Source organism: Dreissena polymorpha, chromosome 1, assembly GCF_020536995.1.
Source record: "Dreissena polymorpha isolate Duluth1 chromosome 1, UMN_Dpol_1.0, whole genome shotgun sequence".
Taxonomy (NCBI): domain Eukaryota; kingdom Metazoa; phylum Mollusca; class Bivalvia; order Myida; family Dreissenidae; genus Dreissena; species Dreissena polymorpha.
The window spans coordinates 174,486,472-174,504,502 of NC_068355.1; the positions used below are offsets into that span (position 1 = coordinate 174,486,472).

At 37.1% G+C, this 18,031-nt stretch overlaps 1 long non-coding RNA gene across 1 annotated transcript; it reads left to right on the top strand.

Annotated features, from left to right (window-relative positions):
* The first annotated feature begins 7,679 nt into the window (after positions 1–7,679).
* LOC127862461 (uncharacterized) lies at positions 7,680–8,174 on the top strand. Its single transcript, XR_008040634.1, has 2 exons — positions 7,680–7,767; positions 7,806–8,174. It is a non-coding gene; the product is annotated as an uncharacterized LOC127862461 (long non-coding RNA).
* Positions 8,175–18,031: the final 9,857 nt, after the last annotated feature.

Consider the following 18,031-nt stretch of genomic DNA (forward strand, 5'->3'; position numbering starts at 1 on the left):
TTAGGGTTCAAAAATGCATTTAGATTTCGAAAATGCTCATAATTCTATCAAAGCATTTATTGGGGGCAACGTCATCCTATGGAGACAGATCTTGTTTAACAATTTATTTAAAAATATATGTGGTCAACATGAATGTATATATGCAAGATCACATTCCCAGTGGACAACAACTCTTTAATTGTTGACTGTATTTTAGCTGGACTAATTATATATGAAATATATATAGTGGAGCTATCCTACTCACCCCCCGGCGTTTCCGTGAGCGTGCATATGTTAAAGTTTGCGTACTACTTCAAATATTTTCAATGTCCATTGACATATTGCTTTCATATTTTGCATACTTGTTACCAACATGATCCCAACCTATAAACAAGAGCAGACCACTGTATCAAGCATTTTGACGAATTATTGCCCCTTTATACTTAGAATATGCATTTATTGATAAATCTATGTTAAATTGTGCGTACTACCCCCAAATATTTCCTATGTCCTTTAACATATTGCTTTTATATATTGCATACTTGTTTACCAACATGACCTTTAACCTACAAACAAGAGCAGACCACTTAATCAAGCATTTTGATAGAATTACGGCCCCTTTATACTCAGAATATGCATATTATTGATAAATCTATGTTAAAGTTTGCGTACTACCCCAAATATTTCCTATGTCCTTTGACATATTGCTATTATATTTTGCATACTTGTTTACCAACATGACCCCAACCTATAAACAAGATTAGACCACTGAATCAAGCATTTTGATAGAACTATGGCCCCTTTTTTACTTTGAGAATTGGACATTTTGCTTTACATTCACATAACTTCTTTATTTATGATAAGATTTTATTAATACTTTGACAAAACAACACTTACCTGAAATACCACAATGGATTCCACCCGTGCAATACCAGTGCTCCAGCTAGGCCTAAATCGAAGGGCGCCCCGCCCTGCCCTCCCGAACCTCCGCCCTGACCTTCCTAGGGCCCCCCCTGCCCTTAAAAAAAAAAAAAAAAAAAATTTTTTTTTTTATCCATATGATTGATTAATAAATCTCTTATTAAAATAACCATTGTTAATTAACTTAATTCCTCATTGTAGTAATTAAATTTTGAATGTTTTAATGACTAATGGGAATAATTTATGTCTTACATTATGATAACAAATAAATTAACCAGCATTGAGGAAGCATTCTAGAAACTTGCCCGCGCGCTCGGAAGTGCCCATTTTGACCCAATTTACTGCACGTCCAAAGTGCCTTTTGACAAAAAATCCCCCCTGCCCTTTTCAAATACCTAGCTTCAGCACTGCAATACCCCACGCCCCCAACCCAGAATCCCTGCCCACCCCCCTCCCCACCCCCCCCCCCCCCCAAGTTTTTTGTTTTTCCTTTTTTTATTTTTGAAAGATGATCAATCATCTAATAAATGACCAACACCCCCGTTATACCCCCCTCTCAACCCCCTACCCCCTCCCCAAATTATTTTTTTTTTTCCTTTTTTGATTTTTGAAAGATCATCTAATAAATTATTGAATATGAACAATTTCCCCATGATGGCTTACGTTATACTGTCAAGCACTCGAATAGTCGAGCGCGCTGTCCTCTGACAGCTCTTGTTATCTATTTTTATTAATGAAAATGATTGTATTGAAATAATTTCAGAGATGTAGCTGACTTGTGCGATTTGGTGCATCAGGTCAGTCCAGACACTGAGGTTGTCTTTTGCAAAGTTTTCTGAATAAAATACATTGAATTTAGTGGTTTGATAAAAAATGCCCAGAGCCAGTAGCCACTGACACTTGCAGTGTGATATAAGAAATGGCAAAAATATTTTGAACCTTCTCCCATAACAGATATCTCCCTGTTAGCTAACAAACGTTTTTTTGACTGATAGTTCAGTCACATAAATGTGAGGGGACTGTCAGGATGTTTTTTTTTAAATAATAATTATTGATTAAGTGATAAGAAAATATTGAAATTGTGTTCATTGTTATTTGAACTAACTTTAAGAAAGTATTGAAATTGTGTACATTGTTATTTGAACTAACTTGCTTACATTACGTGCATTTCAAGGATTTATGTATGGTGTCCGCTCTCTAGTTTGGGACTTATTTTGCATTTCTGGATTAACTTTTTTTATGCCGCCGAAGGAGGGCATATAGTGATCGCACTGTCCTGTCTGTTTGTCTGATGTCTGTCTGTCCGTCACACTTTGTGTTTAGGTTTCGAAAAATGCTCATAACTTCTTTTGTCGCTTCAGATGTAACATTCATATTTGATATGCATGTGTATATGGACAAGGCCTTTCCATTACCCACACAAACTTTTACCCCATGACCTTGACCTTAGGGTCCGCGTTTAGGGTTCGAAAAATGCTCATAATTTCTATCAAAGCATTTATTGGGGGCATACGTCATCCTATGGAGACAGCTCTTGTTTAACAATTTAATTGAAAATAATATATATGTTTTCTTATCTAAGTTAATGTCAAAGTTCTTGTTTAGTAGGTATTTATTGGTTAAAATGATGAAAAATAAATGTTAAATATATTTTTATGTTTCACAAAGTTTTATATTTAAAGGAGGCGCACAATCGGTGTCCAGAATGCAGGGTTGTTGCTCCAACGAAGACGCTTTGCTGAGCCACTTTTGCAGTCGCCACATCAAGCAACCAGAGACTGGAAAAGAGAGTAAAATTAAGCTGATAGGCTCACCAATGGTATGACTTTAAATCACTAACTTGTGTATGCTTGACAAGCATTTTATGTACAAATAAAGTAACAAAAAAAGGAGGTCAACACATGCACTTTCCCATATAATGCTTTCTGTATCTTTTAGCAACTAATGACACGATTTTGTGTTGACATACTCAATATGGTAGTTATAGCCCTATATAACTGGTATGTTCATTTTAGTTAATCTTTATATTTTAATTAAACCTGTTTGTTTTAGCTAGATTGCTTGAAAAACACAACCAGGATTATTTTTATGCCCCCGGATCGAAAGATCGGGGGTATATTGTTTTTGGCCTGTCTGTCATTGTATGTGTCCGTGTGTGTGTGTGTGTGGTGTGTCCCAAAACTTTAACCAAAACTTTAACCTTCATCATAACCTTTGCAATATTGAACATAGCAACTTGATTTTTGGCATGCATGTGTATCTCATGGAGCTGCACATTTTGAGTGGTGAAAGGTCAAAGTCAAGGTCATCCTTCAAGGTCAAAGGTCAAAAAATATAATTCAAAAACTTTAACCAAAACTTTAACCTTCTTCATAACTTTTGCAATATTGAACGTAGCAACTTGATATTTGGCATGCATGTGTATCTCATGGAGCTGCACATTTTGAGTGGTGAAAGATCAAGGTCATCCTTCAAGGTCAAAGGTAAAAAAAAAAAATCAAAGTGGCGCATTAGGGGGCATTGTGTTTCTGACAACCACATTTCTTGTTAGCATTGTCTTACCCCTGTTACATGCAATGTACATGTGGCTTATTAAATTGGAAACCCTGGTTTGCATGAGAATATTTTGCAAAACATAGTTGAAAAAACATACATGTATACAAACTTAGTCATTACTGTTAGTATAATGAGCACCTCTATTTCTGAATATTTTGATTGGATGGTTATGGGCCTTTATGCGTGTGTCACATTTATGTATGTGAAAGTGTGTAATTAGACAAAAGAACATATATTTTTTTTATTTTTTGGGTAACAATCACTTATTTTAGAGTTATTTATAAGTAAATCTTACAGATTGCATCTGCTAATCATGAACTCAACGAAGTCAGCTAAAGGAAGTGGAAGGCATGCTTGGAAAATAGAAGTTTCCATTATGAAGGCAAATTTATAGTATATTTCAAATTTGTAACCAAATGAAGTGACAAGATCTTGAATGAAAATTTGATTGAACATTTGTTATCTGTCAAGAGAAACAGTTTAAAGCGAATGAATTAAGTATTGCCTATTGTCTATAAGTTAATTGTGTGACCTGAACCCTGTAAGGGATATTACTTATTTTTATACGCCGGTTTTGAAAAAACGGGACGTATTATAGTTTCACCCTTGGCGGGCGGCGGCGTCCATAACAGTGTCCACTCTCTAATTCAAATAGTTTTCATCCGATCTTCACCAAACTTGGTCAGAAGTTGTATCTAGACAATATCTAGGTCAAGTTCGAATATGGGTCATGCCAGGTCAAAAACTAGGTCACGGGGTCACTTAGTGCATTGAAGGATTTAGCAGTGGTGGCTCTCTAATTGGAGTAGTTTTCATCTAATCTTTACCAAATTTGGTCATAAGTTGTGTGTAAATGATATATAGGTCAAGTTCAAATATGGGTTATGCCGGGTCAAAAACTAGGTCGCGAGGTCACTTAGAGCATTTCATGCATTTCGCATGGTGTCTGCTCTCTAATTGAAATAGTTTTCATCCAACTTCACAAACTTTGGTCAGAAGTTTTATCTAGACAATATATAAGTCAAGTTCAATTATGGGTCATGCCGGGTCAAAAACAAGGTCAGGGGTTCACTTAGTACATTTCAAGGATTAAGAATGGTGTCCGCTCTCAAATTGAAGTAGTTATCATCCGATCTTCACCAAATTTGGTCAGAAATTGTGTCAAAATGTTATCTAGGTCAAGTTCAAATATGGGTCACGCCAGGTCAAAAACTAGGTCACGAGGTTACTTAGTGCATTTCAAGCATTTAGCACGGTGTCCACTCTCTTATTGAAGTAGTTTTCATCTGATCTTCAACAAATGTGGTCAGAAGTTGTATCTAGACAATATCTAGTTCAAGTTCAAATATGGGTCATGCTGGGTCAAAAACTAGTTCACAGGGTGCATGTTGGTGATTGAAACCCAGGACCTGTAAGTGCTTCTTAATATTTGCAACAAATGACAAATCATGTTAAGTTTTTGAAACATCTGTTTTTTGTTCAGTTAAAGGACATATTGAACTCACTAATTGCTAAGTTAACTTAGATGCATCAAGTTTTTATTGATGATTTCTACTTTCTGTTGAATCATTATCCTTGCCAAAGCCAGAGAGATATAGTGTTGGCGTTTTCCATCGGTCAGTCTGTCAGTCCATCCATCTGTTTGTTACAAACATTTTAGGGCTTCATATCATGAATTTAATAAGATTTCAACATGGAAAAATAAGTGTATGCCATATTCATACAATAGTGCAAATTTACTTTTTTTCTTTCTTTTTAGATTAGTTATTAACAGAAGAACAGAACAGTAACATACTTTTATTACATGAACAGAGGCTCTGATTAGATGTGTATCTGCGTAAAGTACTCATAGAAAATATCAATATATAGATAAATAAAACAAAAATAGAGTTAAACAAATCATGGTGAAATCCACAATACACACCAAGAGCTATTAGTAGGCTTATCTCCATTGACTTATTTCACAGTAAATCTCTTTTTTTTGGCCTTTTCATTAACATTTTCAATCAAAAATAACATTTGTGAAAAACTTAGTCAATGATTATAACTAAAGTTAAATATGTGTACACTGTAAGTTAATTGACTTTGGCTTCCAATCTGCAGTTTACAAAGTTGCTTGTTATAGGAGTATTCGTGCAAATGGATATCCTGCAAGGAAGACTTCCACTCCATAGGACAGCACGATGCACATATCATCTCTCATGTGGTTCAAGAGAAATGCTGTAGATGGGGAGACTGTACCAAAGTCCTGAGCTTTAATAGTCTTGAAATCCATGCACTTAAACATCTCTATGATGTGAGTTTAGTACTGTGTATGAACTGGTGTTACTTCATTTTCTGCATATCTTTATCTCAGTCTTCTCTAGTGTTGATGGTCAAATACATATTGTCTGCCAGTTTTTTTCCCCCAATACTGCCGTTCATCGTTTGCTTGCATCAAGAGTTTTAAAAGAAATTAAAACTCATTTTTTTAGTTAGAATCTTATGAAAGACTTAAATGGCCATGTTTAATACAATTGTATAACAACATATACGAGCTAAAAAAATAGTTGGAATAATTAATGTATATATGAACATAACAAATTTACTTAAAATCATAGGTCTTGTTTTTGTCTGCCATTATAAGAACCAGAACATATTTCGGACATTCGAGGATTGACTTGCTGTGTTAGAGGATCATCAGGTGACGGAAGAAACCAGGCTTTTTTCGACTCAATGTTGATGAAACCTGATCGACATGCTCATCTTGGTTGAGTAAGCCTGGGTTAAGTGTGTCCAAAAAGTAGGTAACCTGGTGAAATCTTAGGAAAACATTGTAACCAGATCCAGGTTTATTTGACTGACAGACCGATGGACAGTGGGTCAACCGTAAATCCCTTCATGTGAAAACGGTAGGGACAAAATAAATATCACATTGCTCTTCTGAGTTCATTTGTAAACCAAGTTTTATCACAAAATTAAAATGGTCAATGTATTATTTTGTGTATTTAAAAATTATGTGAATATTAAGTTTCATGAAATCTTACTGAGTTTTCTCAATTTAAGCTACTATTCGGACATGGACTGACGGACAAATGGGCAACAATGTCGCAATTTGTATACCAAGTTTTATAAGAATTGTTTCATAAAAGTAACCAATGTGTCTGTTCTATGTCAAGGTAACTACTAGGATGAAATACACAAAAAGATTTTGGTTCACAATAGGGTAGGCTCCGCGTGCCGTGAACCGGGCAACAGCTTTTGTCATTTAACATTTGTGTTATAATGGCATAAGCTGGCAGATACCCTTTAACTTTAACGATGTTTTCCGATAATTTCTCGGAAAATACAATCTAGCAATTTTTAGTTAATTTAGATTACTAAAAATTAATATTATATTTATGCCCCCCTTGGAAGAAGAGGGGTTTATTGTTTTGCACATGTCAGTTGGTTGGTCCGTCCGTCCACCAGATGGTTTCCTGATGATAACTCAAGAACGCTTTGGCCTAGGATCATGAAACTTCATAGGTTTATTGATCTCGAAATAGTAAAATGGTTTCCGGATGATAACTCTAGAACGCTTACGCCTAGGATCATGAAACTTCATAGGTACATTGATGATGACTCGCAGATGACCTCTATTGATTTTCAGGTCACTAAGTCAAAGGTCAAGGTCACAGTGACTCGAAATAGAAAAATGGTTTCCGGATGATAACTCATAAATGCTTACGCCTAGGATCATAAAATAAAAAAATCATAGGTATATTGATCATGACTGGCGAATGGTCCCTATTGATTTTCAGGTCACTTGGTCAAAGGTCAAGGTCACAGTGAATCAAAATACTAAAATGGTTTCTGGAAGATAACTCAACAATGCTTACGCCTAAGATCATGAACTTCATAGGAACATTGATCATAACTGGCAGATGACCTCTATTGATTTTCAGGTCACTAGGTCAAAGGTCAAAGTCACAGTGACTCAAAATAGTAAAATGGTTTCCTGATGATAACTCAAGAATGCTTAGGCCTAGCATCATGAAACTTCATGGGTACATTGATCATTACTGGCAGATGACCCCTATTGATTCTCAGGTCACTAGGTCAAAGGTCACAGTGACTCAAAACAGTAAAATGATTTATGGATGATAACTCAAGAATGCTTACGCCTAGGATCATGAAACTTTATAGGAACATTGATCATGACTGGGAGATGACTCCTATTGATTTTCCGGTCACTAGGTCAAGGTCAATGTCACAGTTACTCGAAACAGTAAAATGGTTTCATGATGATAACTCAAGAATGATTACGCCTAGGACCATGAAACTTCATAGGTACATTGATAATGACTGGCAGATGACCCCCTTCATAGGTACATTGATAATGACTGGTAGAAGACCCCTATTGATTTTCAGGTCACTAGGTCAAAGATTAAGGTCATAGTGACTCAAAACAGTTTAATGGTTTCCTGTTGATAGCTCAAGAATACTTAGGTCTATGATCATGAAACTTCTCAAGTACATTGATCATGACTGGCAGATGACCCCTATTGATTTTCAGGTCACTAGGTCAAAAGTCAAGTTCACAGTGACAAAAACGTTTTCACAATGGCTGCCACTACAACTGACAGCCCATATGGGGGGCATGCATGTTTTACAAACAGCCCTTGTTCTGTGTTAAAATTATGTACACGTCTGCGTTAAATAAATATGTTCACATTTGAAATAAAGCTAAAAATGTGTATTGTTGTTATTAGTAATTTGAACCGAATTGCTCTGTGGGAAGTAAAAGTACTATCAACCAGACCTAAATATGTGGGTAATTAAAGAGCACGAGAAAAGATGAAAATTAAGTTAGCTCAACCATTTTAAGCAATATTACTGGGTCACACTTTTTACGATGCAAAATCTGAAGGGTCCCTAGACTATGATGATTACTTACACGAGGAGTGTCCTATTCATTGCTGCCGCATGATCCTATCAGTAACGCATTAACGCTTGTATCGTTAAAGCAAGTCGTATATTCACGTTTATAAATATTTAAATAGAAAATAAAGGTTTAATTGTCGCATATCCACCGCATGATGTGTTTCTTATAAAGTGCACGTATATTCAAACCGAACAATTTTGTCCTTAGATAAAAATATACTACATGTGATCATATGTGGCCTCACAAGGCTTATTATGAATTTATTATATCGCCATCGCAATGAGATGTAAATAGTTCATACATGCACAGTGTTCTTTCAACACAACCAAATCACACTTATAGTCGCGTCTTGCGAAAATAGGTCTTAATGCGTATGCGGCCAGCGTAAGTCAAACACGGTCTGCGCTATTTCGCAGTGATTGTTGTTAGGTCAAAAACGTGCATGAAGAAGTCCGGATTTCCGCAGTGATTTGGCCAATGCTGTGGGTGATTTCTCTGAAATAAATAATTAAAATATTCTGATTCATTCATTCGGGTCTACAGGCGTGAAATTTCCCCATCATTTAATTGTTTGTTGATAAAGGGTATTTAATATGAAAAGCTTGGTAAGACAGCTACGCCGAACAACCGAACTAGCATTCATTAATTTGATCAAAATATGCTCACAGCAGAATGATTGTGTTTCTTACATGGCTTTTAGAAGAACAGACCATGCAGGCGAGCAGTGAACAATATGATTAGGTTTAGTTGCCCTAACCCTATATACCCTTGGTATGACTTGTGAGTGTTGAACTAATGTGCTACAGCATCACTTAAATACAAACATACGATAGTCATGTATCCCCGCATAATGACATATAGAATATTACTGGGTAGATACCGCTTGGCAAACTTGAGCCTGGGATAGTCGGTTATACCCGCTTTGTGAAATTAGGAATATAACAGGTTTGATATAGCATTAACAGTACGTACTTGGGGGTTATAGGAAATACCCGCTATATGACTATCCTGTATATAACTAAATGACGTCAAAAATACAACTGATGTGATACGGCATTACGTATACGAGCATAGGGTAGTAAGGTATAACTCGCCTCCTACAAAAATGACCTGATTCGATTTGCTTTGAGAGGCCATGTGCCCATTGTGTATTTTCCATACACCTTGAGAAATTTCCATACACCCCGAGTAATCGGTTGAGATATAATAGATACACAGTTAGTAACTGATTGTGTATAGGATATACACAATCAGTTCCCTTCTCGAGCTTCGCTCTCATACACCATCAGTTACAAACAGTGTAACTAATACGGTATTACTTATAACAGCATGGGGTAGTAGTATATACCGCTATATAACTCGCTAGTATAGTACAGGCTTGATACGGCATTACTTATATACGAGCATTGGGTAGTAGGATATATCCGGTATATAGCTCGCTAGTATAGTACTGGCTTGATACGGCATTACTTATATACGAGCATGGGGTAGTAGGATATACCCGCTATATAACTCGCTAGTATAGTACTGGCTTGGTACGGCATTACTTATATACGAGCATGGGGTAGTAGGATATATCCGGTACATGACTCGCTAGTATAGTACTGGCTTGATACGGCATTACTTATATACGAGCATGGGTAGTAGGATATACCCGGTATATAACTCGCTAGTATAGTACTGGCTTGAAACGGCATTACTTATATACGAGCATGGGGTAGTAGGATATACCCGGTATATAACTCGCTAGTATAGTACTGGCTTGATACGGCATTACTTATATACGAGCATGGGGTAGTAGGATATACCCGGTATATGACTCGTTAGTATAGTACCGGCTTGATACGGCATTACTTATATACCAGCATTGGGTAGTAGGATATATCCGGTATATACCTTGCTAGTATAGTACCGGCTGGATACGGCATTACTTATATAAGAGCATGGGGTAGTAGTATATACCCGCTATGACTCTCTAGTATAGTACCGGTTTGATACGGCATTACTTATATACGAGCATTGGGTAGTAGGATATACCCGCTATATAACTCGCTAATATAGTACTGGCTTGATACGGCATTACTTATATATGAGCATGGGGTAGTAGGATATACCCGCTATATAACTCGCTTGTATAGTACCGGTTTGATACGGCATTACTTATATACCAGCATGGGGTTGTAGAATATACCCGGTATACAACTCGCTAGTATGGTACTGGCTTGATACGGCATTACTTATATAAAGGCATGGGGTAGTAGGATATACACGGTATATGACTCGCTAGTATAGTCCTGGGTTGATACGGCATTACTTACATACGAGCATGGGGTAGTAGTATATACCCGCTATGGCTCGCTAGTATAGTACTGGCTTGATACGGAATTACTTTTATACGAGCATGGGGTAGTAGGATATACCCGGTATATGACTTCGTTAGTATAGTACTGGCTTGATACGGCATTACTTATACGAGCATGGGGTAGTTGGATATACCCGGTATAAGACTCGTTTACCAGCATGGGGTAGTAGGATATACCCGGAACATAACTCGCTAATATAGTACTGGCTTGATACGGCATTACTTATATACCAGCATGGGGTAGTAGGGATATACCCGGTACATAACTCGCTAGTATAGTACTGGCTTGATACGGCATTACTAATATACCAGCATGTACCGGCTTGATACGGCATTACTTATATACCAGCATGGGGTTGTAGAATATACCCGGTATACAACTCGCTAGTATGGTACTGGCTTGATACGGCATTACTTATATAAAGGCATGGGGTAGTAGGATATTACACGGTATATGACTCGCTAGTATAGTCCTGGGTTGGTACGGCATTACTTACATACGAGCATGGGGTAGTAGTATATACCCGCTATGGCTCGCTAGTATAGTACTGGCTTGATACGGCATTACTTTTATACGAGCATGGGGTAGTAGGATATACCCGGTATATGACTCGTTAGTATAGTACTGGCTTGATACGGCATTACTTATACGAGCATGGGGTAGTTGGATATACCCGGTATAAGACTCGTTTACCAGCATGGGGTAGTAGGATATACCCGGAACATAACTCGCTTATATAGTACTGGCTTGATACGGCATTACTTATATACCAGCATGGGGTAGTAGGATATACCCGGTACATAACTCGCTAGTATAGTACTGGCTTGATACGGCATTACTAATATACCAGCATGGGGTAGTAGGATATACCCGCTATATTACTCGCTAGTATAGTACTGGCTTGATACGGCATTACTTATATACGAACATGGGGTAGTAGGGTATACCCGGTATATGACTCGCTAGTATAGTACTGGCTTGGTACGGCATTACTTATATAAGCATGGGGTAGTAGTATATACCCGCTATGACTCGCTAGTATAGTACCGGCTTGATACGGCATTACTAATGTACGAGCATGGGGTAGTAGGATATATCCGGTATATGACTCGCTAGTATAGTACTGGCTTGATACGGCATTACTTATATACGAGCATGGGGTAGTAGGATATACTCGCTATATAACTCGCTAGTATAGTACTGGCTTGATACGGCATTACTTATATACGGGCATGGGTAGTAGGATATATCCGATACATGACTCGCTAGTATAGTACTGGCTTGATACGGCATTACTTATATACGAGCATGGGGTAGTAGTATATACAATGGCTGTTTGTAAAACATGCATGCCCCCCATATGGGCTGTCAGTTGTAGTGGCAGCCATTGTGGGAATACGTTTTTGTCACTGTGACCTTTGACCTAGTGACCTGAAAATCAATAGGGGTCATCTGCCAGTCATGATCAATGTTCCTATGAAGTTTCATGATCCTTAGTTTCATGATCCTAGGCCTAAGCATTCTTGAGTTACCATCTTGAAACCATTTTATTATTTGGAATAACTGTGACCTTGACCTAGTAACCTGAAAATCAAGATGGGTCATCTGCCAGTCATGATCAATGTACCAATGAAGTTTCATGATCCTAGGCCTAAGCGTTCTCAAGTTATCAACCGGAAACCATCTGATGGACCGACCGACATGTGGAAAACAATATACCCCCTCTTCTTCGAAGGGGTGCATAATTAGAGAGCGGACACCATGCTCAAAGTTTAAAACGCACTAAGTGACCCCTTGGCCTAGATTTTGACCCGGCATTACCCATATTCGAACTTGACCTAGACATCATCTAGATACAACATCTGACAAAGTTTGGTGAAGATCGGGTAAAAACAACTTGAATTAGAGAGCGGACATCTTAATACGGACCGACAGACAAGACAGGCAGACGGACCGACAAACTTTGTTTGTGGGGGTATAAAAATGTATTAATAATGCTACTGGTATTTCATTTCTGCGTATTTTAGTCTTATATACAATATGTATAGTTTCTATTAAGTGCATTATTCCAATTTGCTATTCATGACACTAACTTCTATGTTATAAACAAATACTTTCAGATCATTTGCTGTTATTTGTAACTGAACGAGCAAAGAAAAAAAATCTTACGTTTTGAATAACTAATAAATCCTTCCAACAATAAGCATTTTTCCTTGTGACTTGACTTTCACTGGGAATCAAACCCAGATCTCCGACTTACTTAGTAAGTCGGCATGTTTTCTTTACACCATGAAAGCGATAAGTTGAAGGAAAAAGCTAATCATTATGTACACAAAATATATTTAACGGATAAAATTTTTAGAAGTCTTTTTCCTACAAGTCTGTATTAACCATTTGACCCCCATGGCATGGCCAGTTTTATGCTAACACAATTGTGTTTAGTTTTACTACATTTACACGATGCTATTCTGAATACCAAATATCTATGCAGTCAGATTCATAGATAATTTTCCACTTTATACATATAAGGAAAACAAGATACTACAAAGCAGGGTTAATTAAATTTGGACTTGTTCACATTTTGGCAAAATAACAATTTTCCAAAACAATCAAATTATAGAACAAGAGCCCTAAGGTGCTCAACTGTGACCAGAAGGAACTAGACTATTCTGAGAGGGTGTAGTTTAGAATAATAAATGAACTTGATAAAAAATATGTAATTTGTAGGCAAATAATCATTTATAAACTTGACTTTGCTTATCATTACAGCAAATGTTTTGACAAACTTTAAACAAGATGTGTTTGTGAAACACAATGTCCCCCTATATGACGTTTGACCTTGTAGGATGACCTTGACCCTTCACCACTCAAAATGTGCAGCTCCATGAGATACACATGCATTTCAAATATAAAATTGCTAGCTTCAATATTGCAGAAGTGACATTACATGATCAATTTTGACCCATATATTTGACCTTGAAGGATGACCTTGACCTTTCACCACTAAAAATGTGCAGCTCCATGAGATACACATGCATGCCAAATATCAAGTTGCTATCTTCAATATAGCAAAAGTATTCATAAAATTAGCGATTTGGGCCACATATGTTTGACCTCTGACCTTGAAGGATGACCTTGACCTTTCACCACTCAAAATGTGCAGATCCATGAGATACACATGCATGCCAAATATCAAGTTGCTATCTTCAATATTGCAAAAGTATAATAAAATGAGCGATTTTGGACACATATATTTGACGTCTGACCTTGAAGGATGACCTTGACCTTTCACCACTCAAATTGTGCAGCTCCATGAGATACACATGCATGCCAAATATCAAGTTGCTATCTTGAATATTGAAATACTGCAAAAGTGTACATTAAATGAGCGATTTTGACTCATATATTCGACCTTTGACCTTGAAGGATGACCTTGACCTTTCACCACTCAAAATGTGCAGCTCCATGAGATACATATGCATGCAAAATATCAAGTTCCTATCTTCTATATTGCAAAAGTTATTGCAAATGTTAAAGTTGGCGCAAACCAACCAACCAACCAACCAAAAGACCAACAGACAGGGCAAAAACAATATGTCCCCCACTACTATAGTGGGGGACATAAAAAAGGAACACAATTTTAAATGCAACTTCCAGTGTTTACAAGCTTTTTTTAATTTGACATTTTGACCCACTTTTTGACGTTATGTGATCCAGTTTCAAAGTCAGCTGAGATTACATTGGGCCAAATGCTCTGATCATCTTTCATGAAAAATGCACATAAAAAGGGCCAATTGTATGTTAACAAGGTTCTACTCTAGCACTTTAAGAAAAACTGTCATGTCCACTGGCAGCCATGTTAGTCTACAAACCGGAACCAGTTACAAACTCGAAAACTGAGCTATCATTAGAATAAATATTCTGACCAAAATTTATGGAGATATGGCTAAAAATGTCACTTCTAGAGAATTTACAAGGTTTCATTATAGCCATATAAAGACAATTGCCTCGCGCTCTAGTGGATATGTTTTTTGAATAGACATAAAAATTTCGAAACTGGACTGAGCCATCATTTGAACAAATATTCGACCAAAATGCATGAAGATTGGAAAAAAAACAGTGACTTCACTAGTGTTCAAAAGGTTTCACTATAGCTATATAAGGAAAACTGCCCAGCCCTGTTACATACGGTCATTTATAAAGTTCCACAACTGTTGTCGTACGTTAAACAGTTTTCTAGATAGTAATTTCCCACTATTTTTTCCATCAGTGCAGCTTATGATCAACAGTTAACTAGTCACTTCCACTTTAAACCTGTCCACTGTAAACACAAGGTTTACTGTTTTGACCTTTTTATACTTTTTATTTCTTATTGCTTTTGAAATATCATCTTATATATAATGTTATAATGTTCGCATGTATCTCCAATTATATTCTACAACACCGGTTCAATACATTGAGCTGTACACTATAAATGTAGGGACTAAAATATGATGATAACATTTCTCATCTCTTCTTCTTCTTGTCAATCACTCAAATGGAACCACTGGCCCCTGTGGTACACATTCTTTTTGATCAGCATGTTTTGTCTGCCAAACTGAAAAAAATAATAATCACAAATAAACATTTTAAAGAGAAGTGTAATGCCCCCACACTAATCTTTAGTTTCAAAACAATTGTAATGTCCAAACAAAATTAAACTTAAATACCAAAGTGTGCAAATTCAAATGCTTTTTACTTTGAGCTAATAGAGAGAGTTATACAGACAACAAGACATTTGCACATGGTGAATACTTGTGTTATTTGGATAAGGCATTACCATGATATAGTCTGAGCAGTAGTAGGACGCAATGAATGCCTCTCCAACCGCTCAACTATTGTGACTGCTAGATGATGATTTCAGCTGAGGAGCTAAACAAAAATGAGCAAGGGCCATAGTTCTGCAAAATTTGGGCTCATACATAATTTATTCCTTTAAGATGCCAATGTTTCCAATGTTGACTAGAAATGGCGCGGCAGAGACCGACGCATATCCCCACGCCGCATGTTTGACCCAGGGGCGCCCCAGGGTTGGTAATGGGGCCATGCATAGTTGACCGTATTGTCATAAGAGAAGTTCAGTATCAATTAGAAGTGAATCGGTGTAGAAATGAAGAAATTATAGTAAAAGGCAATTTTGGGTGGGCGTGGCCTATGTGGGAGGGGCACCCCAGGGTTGGTAATGGGGCCATACATAGTTGAGATTGACCTTATTGTCATAAGAGAGGTTCAGTATTAATTTGAAGTAAATGGGTGAAGAACTTCTAAAGTTATCGAAGGATCCAGAAAAGTGTCAGACTGACAGACACAGAGCGCAAACCATAAGTCCCTCTCCTTTTTTAAGGGTAGGAAACTAACAAGTTTTGATAATAATGTAAAAATAATGGTCAAAACAAGAAACTGATTGAAATACAAAGTTAGGTCGCCCAAAGGGTGTTCTCATTATGTTATATGCACAAACAGGGATTTCAGATATTAAAGGGGTCAGGACCATGGATAATTAATAAACCCTCATGTCAATTTCATGTGAATTGTCAGCATTTAATTCTTACGTTCACCTACCATTACTAACATCAAGAGTGTCTTGGTTTGGGTCAAGCTTTCGTATATTGTTTGGAGGCATAGTGTAATAGCTGTGATATTTTAGGAATAAAATGAACCTAAACACAAAACTGAAGCAAATCTGCACCTTTCTAGGTATATTTTGACCTTGAAGGATGACCTTGACCTTTCACCACTAAAAATGTGCAGCTCCATGAGATACACATGCATGCCAAATATGAAGTTGCTTTCTTCAATATTGCAAAAGTTATGGCAAAATATTAAAGTTGGAGCAAACAAACCAACAGACAGACCAACAGACAGGGCAAAAACAATATGTCCCCCACTATAGTTCATTCCAACGCTCACGGACACTGGAACCCCGGGGAGAGTAGGAAAGCTCCACTATATATATTTCATATATAATAGTTGAGCTAAAAACCCTATTTTACTATGATTCAAGGGCCATAACTCAGGGGTGTCTGGGTCTATTTGGCCCATTATCTAACTTGACCTAGATGTAATTGCCTTACACATTTTCATGAAGTTTGGTGAAGATCTGATGACAATTGCTTGACTTATTGAACGGAAAATAATCCGGACGGACTGACAGACGGACTTACTAACTTACAGACGGACGGATGGACTAACAAACTAAAGGACGGAGCGATTTTAATATGCCCTCAAAATCCCTGGTTCGGGGGCATAAAAACGACATTGTATAAAATGTATTGTATTTCTTAAACTGTATGAACTGTTATATCATACATGCCATACGTCCCGGATTGTCCGGGACAGTCCCGGAAATGAACAACTTGACCCGCTGTCCCGGAAATCTGTCAAATGTCCCCGAATTTACAAAATCCATATATACATGTACCATTACCTTAGGCTTAACTGCACCTCGAATCTGTGTATATATGCAGCGTCTCCATGACAATGCCTACCCGAATAGGCAGACTACGCTACGTGTCAAAATTGATCAATTAACAGGGGTCCTGTTATCATATTGATTGTCTCACGTTCGCTGTCAAACCGAAAAGGCGGCATTGTTTTGGTTGTTAATTGACTTATATCTACAGCGAAACAAGAGTGTAACTGTCCGGATTTTAAGTTGACGATCTACCGGTACTGTTTTGTTGTATTTGTTTTATGTGATTGGTTGTATGTATTGTGAATTGATTTGAGTTGACGATCTAACGGTACTGTATTGTTGTATTTTTTATTACATAAATGTTATAAATGAATAAAGGCGTATCAACAACTACGCGTTACACACCGGTCTTAATAACAATAACGCAGTGACGTCACCATCTATGTTTAGAACGCTTACACTGAAAACACATGGCCTGTATCTAGTAACGGAACTAGTAATGTTTAATTTGACGTTAATAGTTCAAGTGTATTTCGGATAGGCTTTCGAACTTTTGCAATTAACGATGCGAAACAAAACAAAACATACCAAAAATGCATATGTCTATAAATATCGCTACATTTTATACATGTCCCGGAAAATCGGCAAAAGTCCCGGACAATTTAACACAATGTCCCGGAATTGGTCTGAAAAATTATGGCATGTATGGTTATATGTAATTTCCATTTAACATTATCATTACATCTTCTCACGCTAGATTGGAAGGCTCTGAACTGTTATATACAGACAGATCAATCCCTAGTTTATCTTCCAGGGATCAGAAGATGTCTTGAAATCATTATGAACTGTTCC